We start from the raw sequence: 13,028 nt of genomic DNA, 5'->3' as shown, positions 1-13,028 counted from the left end.
GTATGTCGTTTCCCTGGCAGCTAACAACCTTCCTAATAATTTTCGCATTATGTGTTATATCTGTTATCTTTTGGTATTTATTTTCCAGGGTCCTGCAAAGTCATATTATTCAGATTTTCGAATTTGTAAAGGTCTCAAGCGACGCAACTTGACGGTGCTTAATCTAGAAATGTATGGTGACGAAAACAACCATACGATTATTGCTGGAAACTATACATTATTCAATGATGCTAGTAATGTGTCGGTACCTGTATAAGTATATTAATAAATTTTATATAAATCACCGTTTTAATATATAAAATGTTTGACTAAAACTAGAGGAAGCTTTATGAGTTTCTAGTATTTGTACCATACCAGATGCCAGTAAATACAAAAATAAGTGCGTTACCTTCTGGGTGTGGCAGTAAAAAGGTACAATTTTGAGTGTGGAGATATATGGAATATATTTCAACTCTTGTTAAATAATAATACGAGGCTAGTCCCAGAAGTACCCGACCTAACAAAGAAAACACAAAAAAATTTGGAAAAAATATCTTTCTCTACATAGTCTCTTTTTAGTTCGATACACTTTTCCCAGCGGTGTTCAATAGTTTTGATACCATGATTATAGTGAAAATCGTCGAGCTCCTAAAAATTCTCAAATTTTTCTGTTCCTGTTCTCAGCCTTTAAAAAGTTTGCGGCATTTTACGGCGAGCGAGAAGGTCTTTTATATCGAAGTAGGAATCACGCACACTCTAGTCACTAGTGCACGCCAACCACGGTTTTGGAATATTGCTCCTGGGACACTTTCGGCACAAATTTGAAGACAGCCTAACGTTCATTACGCTACGGTATACGCCTGCATAACGGGTGTGGAGACGCGGTTTGTGATGGAGGGAAAAGCAAGTTACAACTGTATAATAATATATATTAAAGTTTGCCATGTAAATGTAACGCGCATTCAATATTGGTAATATTTGAGGACATTCATTTCAGATGTTTTGTGTTTCTGTCTGCAACTAACCCCCCCCCCCCCCACCCCGCGCCTTGCGGGCACGTCTGATTACCTGTCATTAGCTATTTCCAAATTTGATTACTGCATCTTCCACTTCACTTCCACTAACTTTTTAATTCTGGTTTTAACATCAAGCTAATTTTGCGCATGCTTTATATGGAAAACATCTAAATTTGTACGTCAAATAGTTTTCAATTGTTGTCAGTGTTGTCATATTTTTATAATACTGATTTTAATAGAAAGATGTAAAAAAATGGGGATAAACAACTCAATCCGTGTCAGCATATTGATCGGCGATATTAAATACATTACCGCAATAATTCCAAACTCTTTAATATCCATTTCCCGTAGTTTCAAATTATGGCAAACTCAGTAAATAGCTTACTGCAATTATAATTTCCGCATATCCGTTTTTCCACATAGTCAGCTATATCCGATGACGTAAACTTCATATAAAATAGCTGACTGAATTATAATAGTTATTTCCTAAATATAATTTTTAGATATTATTTTTATTGTGAGTACGTCGATAAATAGCGCATCACAATCGATTGAAAAAGTAATTCGATTATAAGTTTCCGGTAGAAACACAATGCACCGTATTGTCATTGTACCGATTGTAACTCTGTACATATAAATATACCTACTTATATGTAACAGTAAATGAACTCTCGCTTCTCCATCATCACGAATAACCACGATCGTCTTTCATATGCATCACCTATCCACCGCCGAAGTAGATCCTACTTACAAAAACATAGTATTTTGATAAAACTATAATACACAGAACATTTTTCGTTTTGAATATTATTTGGCTTAAAATTATAATATAATATACCATTACGCATTTTTCGCGGAATCATTCGGTTGGTAACACTGGTGTGATGTTGAAAAGAAGTCCAGCGGTAATGGATCTACGTGCGCTAGAACTTTCATCACAAAACCGGTTTGAGACAGGCAATACGCAGGCTACGCATGCAGTGCGATGCGAACGAAAATATGCCCGAATGTGGACAGGACTATACCTTGCATACCACTAAAAAACAAAAAAATCTACTTGAGATTAAGTAACTCGAAAATGTGTAAATTTTCGACGTGATATGAGCCTTCAAACTTTAGTGCTCATTTTGATAGATATGTAAAGTATGCACACTTTTATCTCATGACGTGACGTGATCACAATGTATTTGTTTATAATTTTAATTCAAATAATTTGCTTATTTCAGGCACGAGTTGTGATGTCTCACTTAGAGAATAACCGATATCAAAAAATATTGTCAATAAATGACGCCAATGTATGCACTGCTGGAAGTGAATTTGTTGTGCATATTTTCAAAAAAATTGCTGATATGACTAAAACGTGTATCATGAAAAAGGTATCACCTTTACTGGAATTTTATATTAATACAATTCAATAGCAGACTGTGTTAACATCCTGGAAATGGTATCGGTGGTGTTCTTGATATAAGGTAGATAGGCCCGGCTTTTGAACAGTATCTCTTTCTCCTGACTAACCGAGTTAAGGTTTCCGGTACTATCAGCAAAATCCAATATTCGAGCCGGTATCTCTGGTCGTAACGATTGACAGATTACTCTGAGCAACGTTTGCTCTTAGCTAATCGGATTCCTTTTGACATTCTTAGAGCAACGTTTATATTTATATACCTACACTACATTTTCATCATAAAACATAATATCATCTCTTGATAATGGCTTCTGTAACGAGCCTGAAACGTCGAGTAAAGAAGGAAGGAGGACACACACATATTCACATTTATGGTATTGGCCTTCGTCATCGATCAGTCAAACACCGATATAGGGATTTCACTAGTGACTAAGCCAATGATCCAGTTTATTCCATATCATTCTAGCAGCTCATATCTTTATCACTGAGCGCTTCCGAGACCTTTTCTGTCGCATTACCATGCCAGTTATGTGTAGGTATTGGTATGTAAAACCTCCGTGCATATCAGATCTGTTAATCTGTGTCGGGGTACAGGAGTCGCAAAACGACGTCGATACCAACCAGAAAAAATACAATTGTTTGTTTTCAAGAGAACTGTGTGAAAATAACAGTCTGCCAATAACTTGATGAATTATCACGTTGTTTCAATAATTTATTTTTACAGAGACAATAAATTAAGTAGGTACCTACCAATCAGTTTCATTCATGTGAGTTTGAATATTTTTTAGGTGACAGACAGAATCGTATACCTGGACTTTTATAAATTATTTGAATTTATCTACAAAGGAAAATGTTTCTATGGATTTTATAAAATTGAAGTGCAATCATTCACTTCCAAAGGAAATTTATTTTGCATATCATTTGTTCAAGAAAATATCCCGTTAACAAATTAAAAACTGAAAAACATATTTTTCATTTTACTTAAAAACCGAATACAGAAGAACCTCGACATAACGCACAAAATATCCGGCCAAATGTGAACATTGTTAAAAACATTCTGTTAATCTTATACATGTCTAAATCCAAGTGTCTAATAATTTTTATATACTATTCATCAGATAACAAAATTCAACTAAGTATATTACACGCATTTTCGTAATTAGAGAGTTTATAACAAAAAAATAGCAAACTTAACATCTGAAAACAAAACTTTTTTCAAAACATGATTACCGAAAGCAAGCGCGTCGCCATCGAACATTAAAGTCACTTCTCAACGGATGTGTCTGAATATACCTATCACCCGAAGACGAATAAACCGGATTTTGTTTCTGTTTTTATATAACGGATTTTCGGCTTTAACGAACACAACCTCACCCGTGTTATTCCGTTATATCGAGGTTCTACTGTACTTATATTTAGCTGTATCTGGAAAATTTTAGACGCAATCGTCAACATGAATTGTAGCTTGTAATATTATATCATGCTATGTCGTAACCCCATTTCTATCTTGATTTAAGGGAAAAAATTAAGTTACCACCAGTTAATATAAATATTAGTAGTTTTCTATTCAGTGGATAGTGTCACAATTTATCAATCGACGAAAGTCTTTGATTTCCTGCTGTATATACCAATGATGTATCCAATACTAGTATTTAGATTCAATTTTCAAACTTGATTAACTCAGAACTAATACATCTAACACAACAAACACACTGGCTTTAGATTGTAGTAAGTATCACACACTCGTTTATGCTTTGATTTTGATTGTTGCATAGAAAATAATTTGAGAGGTGTTTGTGAACAAAATAACATTTGATTTGTAAAGATGATAAAAAAAGAAAAACCTAAGTATGTATTTTTAAATACACCTAATTTGAGCTTGCAACGTTTTTTAAGAAATTTTAAATTAACAAAGATTAAATGAAACACAAAAGGAACTGATATTTGTCCAATAAACAAATAACTTCAGTACCAATGTGAAATACCTCTTCACCGTGTGGTTATTTTTAACACTTCGTTACAATATATTTTTTGTTGGTCATTTACTTAACCATTTAAATTTTAACTAATATGTATTTTAAAAACGCGCCAAAGTTTCCCCAGTAACAAATTGATTCAAAATAAATATAAAATTACATTAAAAAGTTTTTCATATATATATATTTATATGCACATATATCATTGAATTACGTTTTTTTTTACCCTATCTGCTCCTTATGGAAAACTTGTACATTACAATGTCTACAATAATCCATATTTCTTGCCGGTATTTCTTATTTTCAGGTCATTATCATTAACATATCGTCATCGCCACCACAATCCAACACGGTGCCTCCAGAAAAAGCCGTCCTCTCCATCTGCTCTAATCTCCCTGCGCTATATTATCCTTACGCTACACGTGGTCAGAAATGTTCATCATTTTATAGTGAGAAATCGTGATTTGAATACGCACTGAGAAGTTCTAACACGATCAGCAATTTAACGCGGCTAATAAATGTTTACATAGTTTTATAGTTATAAATAAGTAATAAAAAATAAGCATTATAGTTTTCATACAAAAAGATTTATACGTGAAATTAAACATGGGCTAGTAATATGATATGATTATATCATCTGATGTATACATATTACAGAAAGTTTTAAGATACAATGGTAAAAGAAAAGAGTCATATCGGAGAAAAAATGTAATGTTTAAGTAATATTTAATTGGAAAAAAGATCTGTAACATGAATTACCATTTTCTAGGCACCCTTGCTGTATCTACATACAACATTTTGTGTACATGTTCATTATACAATGTATCTTGAAATTTTAAGCTATCTAGGCTTCGATGATAATTTGTGCAGAATACAGCATGTTTTAAAAAATGACTATGGCAGACTCTACTCTCTACTTCTACGCGTAGATTTAAATGAATAATCCTCCATTTGTAGAATAATATTCCAAACGTGCATTCTATAAAACGTCTGGCGCGGCACAGAATTTTCAGCGTTGGCAATCGCCTTCCTTATGGCATCTGCAGTTTAATTCCCACTTCTGACACCAAATTTATTATCCGAAAGTGGTACATATCGTGCATCATCCATGTGTGTCTCAATCCTAACGCACAAAAGCTTCTCTAACATCTTGCCGAATGCTTTAAGGATATCTTTCTCTAATCTCTGCGTACTCTGGTACAGCGAAGGCCGCAAGAATATTGTTGATGCAGTCACTACTTGGAGCCTTGCCGGGTCTTAACACACATATTATAATATTATCAATCTCCTGCTCGGGTAAAAGCATGAATATGCAGCGAGGGCCCATGTGCGCTTGAAAAGGATAATATTGTCAATTCAGTCCGGATATGGTGCCTTGCCAAAGATGATGTTATTAATCTCCCGATTGGATAAAGGGTGGCGGTGAAATAGATGCAATTTCTTCAACAGGGAACTCATAAATAATGGAAACTGTAATACCTAACGGGTAAGGAGAAGCAGACAACCGATCTATAGTAAGGGAGAATACGGGATAAATTGAAAGACGTGTCAAGAATACGTAATACGTTGAATACTGACAATTGCTCTCGGTTTATGCATTGACGCTCATTTAATATTGGTGTATTACACACACCATTGCACGTCTATAATGTGTGGTTCATTTTCGTAGGACCCTCATACATTCAAACCCCTGTGTCAAAATGTACTGTATTTGTATATAGCCTATCAGAATTCTATTTATTATCTGTTCTGTCCTCTTCAACATCCATTTTATGGCTGAAGGGCAACTGACCGTATCTTTCGTCGCAACTACTGGTCATAGTATTTACGGGCAAGTTTTGGCTGGAGCCGAGCCGTGATCGTGGTCGCACTAGTGAGTGTATTGTATAGCGTTAGCGGTTAGGTAATAATACTAATAATATCTTCGAAAAATTAACGTTGGCCAACTTTTTCCGGATAAATAATATTTTCAAGATATTTAATGGACGTAACAGCACGTTATAATCTTTTGTCAAAATTCTCAAACTTTCGTGTAGTTATCAAGAAAAGAAATTGATTATAAACGGCTATGGATCACTTAGTATTATAGGTAGCAGTGGCGCACCCAGGGGGTGGGCCAAGGGGCCTTGCCCCCCCCCCCAAAAACATTGAAATTGAAAGCCAATAGATTAGACAAATAAAAACACGACAAAAAATGATTTGAAATTCTCCAGCACCCTCTAGAAAAATTTCTTAGATTTTAATTTCTAACACAAAAATTTCGAAACACTAATGTCGGGTTTTTTTAGAAACTCAATCTCTAATGGAAATGTCAAAAAATTCTCGGTGTCCACCCTAATTCCGGAGTGGTGTACACCGAGTGCAATAGACAAAAGTCCGATAAAGGAGAGATTAAGCTGTGTTCTGTTGGGTAGGTTTGTGTACCTATAAGTTAGATCAGTGGCGCACCCAGGGGGGGGCAAGGGGCCCTGGCACCCCCCAAAAATAAAAATTGACCAGATAAGTGAGATGAACACACATCATAAATTAGCTTTAATAGTAAAAAAAAAGTCCATAGCCATGAACATTTTCAATTACTTATATAATTGTGCAATATATTTTTTGATTATTATGTGTCGATACTCGACAGCCCCATTATTAAAGTAGATGTATTAAAAATCGCCAATAATTCACTGTATAAGTACCCTTAATTTGAACTGAAACACAATTTGAAAAACGTTAATGTAGTGTTTCACACTACCTTTAATCTTAGCGGTAGGTAGGGGGCCCACCAAATATCGTAGCCTGAGGGCCCGTTTCAGGATGTGGGGACCATGATGTAGTTACACCGAGTGCAATAGACAAAAGACCGATAAACGAGAAATTAGGCTGTGAAGAAGAAAAAGATCCTATGGACTAATTCACATTCTCCTCCTTGGGCCCCCCCCCCCCAATATTAAATCCTGGGTGCGCCACTGATAGGTAGTATAGTACGGCATATTAATATTGATTTCATTTGCACACTTAATTAATTCAGCATAACAATATATTAAACGTTACAAGTCAGGACTGTATTAGAAATTTATATATTATAATTCTTATTAACAATCCAAACAAAACGCTTATGCGAAGCTATTCAATACCCAAGTCGGGTATCGACGGTAGTTCATCATATTTATGTATTAAGCCGGTTAATTGTTATAATAAGTTAACCGTCTAAGCACTCTAAACTGTCAAAAAGTGCTATGTTTTAATAGCCCCTATCTTGGCTATGTTAACTTTTAGAGTGAGATAGACAGTTTTGACAGTTTAGACGGCTAATTTATTGTAGTAATTATAATAAGTACCTCAATGCATAAAGGGGAATATAATATATTCGCACAATAGAACAGACTGTTTTCACAAAGCGCTGACAACATTTAAAATGATGTTCGTCACATCGGAAATGGATGATATTCACAAATCAACTACAACTCTCAAATGATCGATTTGCACTAAGGAAAAAGTAGTCTGCACGTATCAATATACACTAAGAAAAATAGGTTAAATGATTTTAAACAATATTTTGGCAAAACATAAGTATGTATTAGGTAGGTACCCATTTTCAGATTCAAATAATACTATAAGTACCTATTTAGTAGTAAACTACTAAACCTACTAATGAGGCAGATGCCGTCATGAGGTTTTATGATTTTTTTTTACGAACAGTTTATTCCATGTAGACAATTATAATAAATACCTTTTTCTCTCGGCGCATAGGTTTTTTAATCCAATAATTGTTAATTTATAATTTGAAATTTTCATACATTTTGATGCTTCATTATCATAAACTAAGATTATATTAGGTAATATTAGGTTGGGCTAGGTTAGGTTAGGTTAGGTTAGGTTTGGTTTGGTCTAAAAAGAAAGTTTTAAAATCTCATGATGGCATCTGCGGCACATTTACCAAAACTTATATCGATGAACCGAAAAATATATACCTTGGTTGTAGATTTACATCAAATAATATATGAACGATAGCAGCACGAATATATACCTATTTATATTACTGCGTTAAACATTACTTATATTGACACCTAAGTATCATTTTTTGCGATTGCCTTCTAATAAATTGTACAATTATTATTTTGACATTTGTGAATGTCTACCTTTTTTTTGTATGATATATTATTTATCGGTGAAAACAATTTTACCAATGTGTGTAGTTGTCAAAATTGAGTGAACTTATATTTACAATGGGTGATGTATTATTTTTGTTTTGTGAAACAAATTATTTTATGTGATTTCATCTATTTATTTGTGAAATCATTTAATATATTATGTGAAAACTACTTTCCAAATAAATGTTAAAGTTATTTTTTTTTTGTGAATTTTGATTATTGCAATATGCGATTAATTCCCACCCTTACATAAATATGACAAAATGATATTTGAATTACAATCATGATTATATATTTTTCAGTATGTATTATTATATAATCTTGGTAGAAAACCATGGTCCATGATTGACAACATAGTTATTATTATACATATTACTTTATAGACAATTTCTTAATCAACTAAGACAGTTTCATCCTACGACATTTTGAATTGGTCACGATATTAATTAGTAATGAAATTATGCAATTTGCATTTAAATGTATTTACTGAAAATTTACAATAAAAAGTGATTTTATTAATCATCGAGTATCTAACACAAATAAATATTTCTTTTAATTGAATTTAAAAAAAAACAGTTAAAGCCGCGTTTACACGGTCCAAGTACGATCCAAGTAGACTTGGATAGGAATAATTAGTATGAAGATGTCTCATCCAAGTGACAGCTTCATACTATTTATTCCTATCCAAGTTAACTTGGATGAGTAGGACGCGGTCCAAGTAGCTTGGATAGGAATAAATAGTATGAAGCTGTCACTTGGATGGCACTCGATCCAAGTGTACTTGGATCGTACTTGGACCGTGTCAACGCGGCTTTATGAGAGATCTTCATACTAATTATTCCTATCCAAGCTACTTGGACCGCGTCCTACTCATCTTAGTTAACTTGGATAGGAATAATTAGTATGAAGCTGTCACTTGGATGGCACTCGATCCAAGTGTACTTGGATCGTACTTGGACCGTGTCAACGCGGCTTTACAGTATAATATATAAGTACACGATGATCGTTGAACGGTTCGAGCTTATTTAATTTTACCGAGACTTTGACTACCTACAACTCGATATCATATCGCCTTTTCTCTTGTGTATGTAAATCTTTTGTTCAACGCCTTTCAATTCTGATGAAGCATTTTTCGATTTTTCCGCCCAACCCAGTGGTCGGCTAACTCATTAGTCAACAGAACCAAATATCAAGAGTACCTACAACGATTGAGATTTTTTTTGAGAGCCAAATTTCTTAAACTTACTATATAGGTAGGTACACTGTTAACGTGATATCATTCTTAATACCAACATAATGATCTTATTTTTTGATAAAAAATAAATTGTAGGTGACGTATCTATAAAATTAAATCATGACAATGACTAACAAACACTAAATGTGAACAATGGCCTTGCATCTCCTTGAAAAGTTTGGATAAGTCAGGTTTGTATGTTGCTGTCTTTAATTTTAGGCACGATTCCAGGTTCTCATCAATAAAACGACTTCTCAATTTACTCTTGATAAGGTTCATGCTTGAAAAAGATTGTTCGCATGAATATGTAGAACCGGAAAGGGAAGGAACAGCAAATGCTAGTTTTTTCAACTGATCATATGAGTCAGGTTCCTTCTCCAGGTCTTTCAAAGCAGACTACTAAGCTTGTGCTGTGAAACATATTCACATTTGTTTTTCTCCAACATGTCCATATCAGCACAGAGATGTTCAAATTTAGAGCTCCATAATTCTTTATCCATAAGCTTTATCTATAATAGAGTTGATAATCTTAATCACCAACTCCATAACTTTGCAAATGTCTTCTTTAGGACCTGTAGATGAAATAAATCGTGCAAAACGTGAAACTTGTGGTGTATCATTTATATCACTAAGTTAAGACTCGTTAACTGCTATTGATAAAGCTGAAACCAATTTAAGATCTTCGACTTGCTGGTTGGTTATATTCGAAGACATTTTATATCTTATATAGACTGTTATATCTTTCACTGTTTTAGCCCGTACGTGGTCATTTGTGGCAGAGCCACACCCAAGGGGCCAAAGAGCCACATGTGGTTCACGAACCGTGGTTTGCGCACATTCTTCGATATACCTAGGAATATAATATGTACTATTTCAACAAAGCATTCATATTATGCAGGTACCTATGTAATTTAATTAAATTTACTACCCACATATTTTTCAGATATTTTGCCGCCTGAGTATTGTACACCTCTGACAACCCAGTTTGGCGCAGTTCTGCTTATTGTTACTTATTTTTATCGTTGAAATGTAGTTTTTAAGCTCTTTCGGAGATGTAGGAAAGATTTTTGAATAATTCATAGTTTAAATGATTTTTCTTTCATTATTATTAACCGCGTTCATTCTCACCTTGTCACTCAGGGGGTATTGACAGTTGCCCCCCTCCACTCATTCATAAATTCTTAACTCAATAATTATTTATACATTTCGAGGCTTAGTGTCAAACAACACTATCTACAAAAGTTGCAACTTTACAGGAGAGCCAAAAATCGTTACCTATTTTAGATTCTTGTAACTCAACAAGGGAAATGTTTATTTAAAACCTAATGTTAATACTTTATAATTTATTGTGTATTGTATATTCATCTTGCTTATGGTGATGTTAAAATTTATAGGGATAGTTTTTAAAAAAATATGAAAACAAGGGTAACTTATGTAGTTAACGTTAAACTTTACTGACGATTTAATAAGAAATTAGAAAAGATTGACATAACGTTGTTTGACTATCATGTAGCCGTAAATGTAAAATAACGTTATCTCAAAAAAAAAAACACTTTTTTGTAGATAGCGTTGTCTGACTTTAAGCACTCGATTTCTAAATGTAAATTTCAAGGATTCAGAAATTTCAAAGAAAAGGTTTCATAATTTTTATCACAAAATCTGCATACCTACGGTGAATTAGTATCAAAGCGTAAAACCTACATCAATTTGTAGTACTTACGTAATAATTAATCCCCGATAAGCCATATACTGAAATTAGGTAGGCACTTGCATATTATATTGTTTTTTTCTTATCAATAATATGTATGTAAGTACATAATTTAACAGCCGTTGCATACCTATATATAAATATATAATTAAAACGCCGCCTTCAGTTGATTTAAAAAATATAAATGAAATTGCTAGAAATGATTTCTACAGCAAAATTATATGGCTTAACTGCTTGCATACTACTTGTCAATGTCTGCATCAGCTCAACGGATGGCGCTCCAGGTAGATAACCAATACGTTTTTAATACCCGTCAAATCTTTAATATTATCTTTCTCAGATCACTGACCTTTGGTGGCCATATGGTTACTATTTGTGGCAAGGTGCTGCATGTTGGGCTTTATCTTGTGTACTTCCCGGGTTTTTTCGGTTGCAACAGTATTAAAACTTCTTTATAATTCATTCGAACCTGGTTTTAAAATGAGTTGATTGTTTATGCCACGTATTTACTTGGGGGCTATATGGATATTGGATACTATCCCCATAAAAAACAAAGTCTGTTTGAAAGTCAAAATTGGCATCGTCGCAATTTTTATACCAAAATAACACATAATCTCATTATTGCTTTTAGAAAGAGTGATTACGACATGCTATAAATTCAGTCCATTTCTAGTCCTGGCTGGAGCCCTGGAGGCGAGGCTGACAAGGCAGACTAATGATTTGTAGAGTACCTACCTATATTAGAATAATAATATGCCATACCTGGATTTACATGTTCAGATAAGACCTTTTACTGCCGCTAAGAGATGAGAGTATGATTCACAATATAAATATATAATAATTTAGAGGTGTGGTTGAAAAACTGGACAACCCAAGTGTGCAAGCCGGCTCGCACATCACAACTCGCCTCGTGTGCCTGGCAGCTATAAATCAAAACTTCCGAGACCGCCGGGCAATGTTGCATGACACAAACTCGCTCATCGATCTAGCGACAGTCGCTCGTAGCCTTCGAAACATATTGATATTTCAATGTGGTGATCGGCGAGCCGGTATAGGAATGACCAATTCGTAGGTGTTTCTTTGTGACTTCGACCCTCCGACTCGGAGCCCGAGAAGGATGCAACATGTCGATTGCAACAGCCAGATGTTTTTTTCAGACGAAAGAGTTGCATTCGATCAATCTGCGGAGCTCCATTTGGCAACATGTGATTTGTTGTTTCGTTAAATAACGATGACATCACATCAACGTATTCGACACGTTTTTAGGCGAGACGAGTTCTGATATACGAGCCGACTAATGGAAACAAGAAAAAATCAACATGAATGTTTGAAAAAACTGTCTTCAATATAACGAGTGGCGATTGCTGAAAACATAGTTATATATTATAGTATGAATAATACACATTTTATTAAGTTTTTGTACATTTTTATTATAAATTAATTATGTTTTTTATATGACTTAACCAGTTTTTCAATATGTATATCAAAATGTATGACTTTTAAATAATACCATTAAGGCGAAGTCTTCACTGAGCCTTTATTAAAGAGGCACCTAGCGGAAAAATACGAAG

This window comes from Rhyacophila brunnea, unplaced genomic scaffold (genome assembly GCF_057557595.1).
Source record: "Rhyacophila brunnea isolate RB1 unplaced genomic scaffold, BYU_Rbru_1.0 scaffold_15, whole genome shotgun sequence".
Taxonomy (NCBI): domain Eukaryota; kingdom Metazoa; phylum Arthropoda; class Insecta; order Trichoptera; family Rhyacophilidae; genus Rhyacophila; species Rhyacophila brunnea.
Note: the sequence above shows the minus strand (reverse complement) of the source record.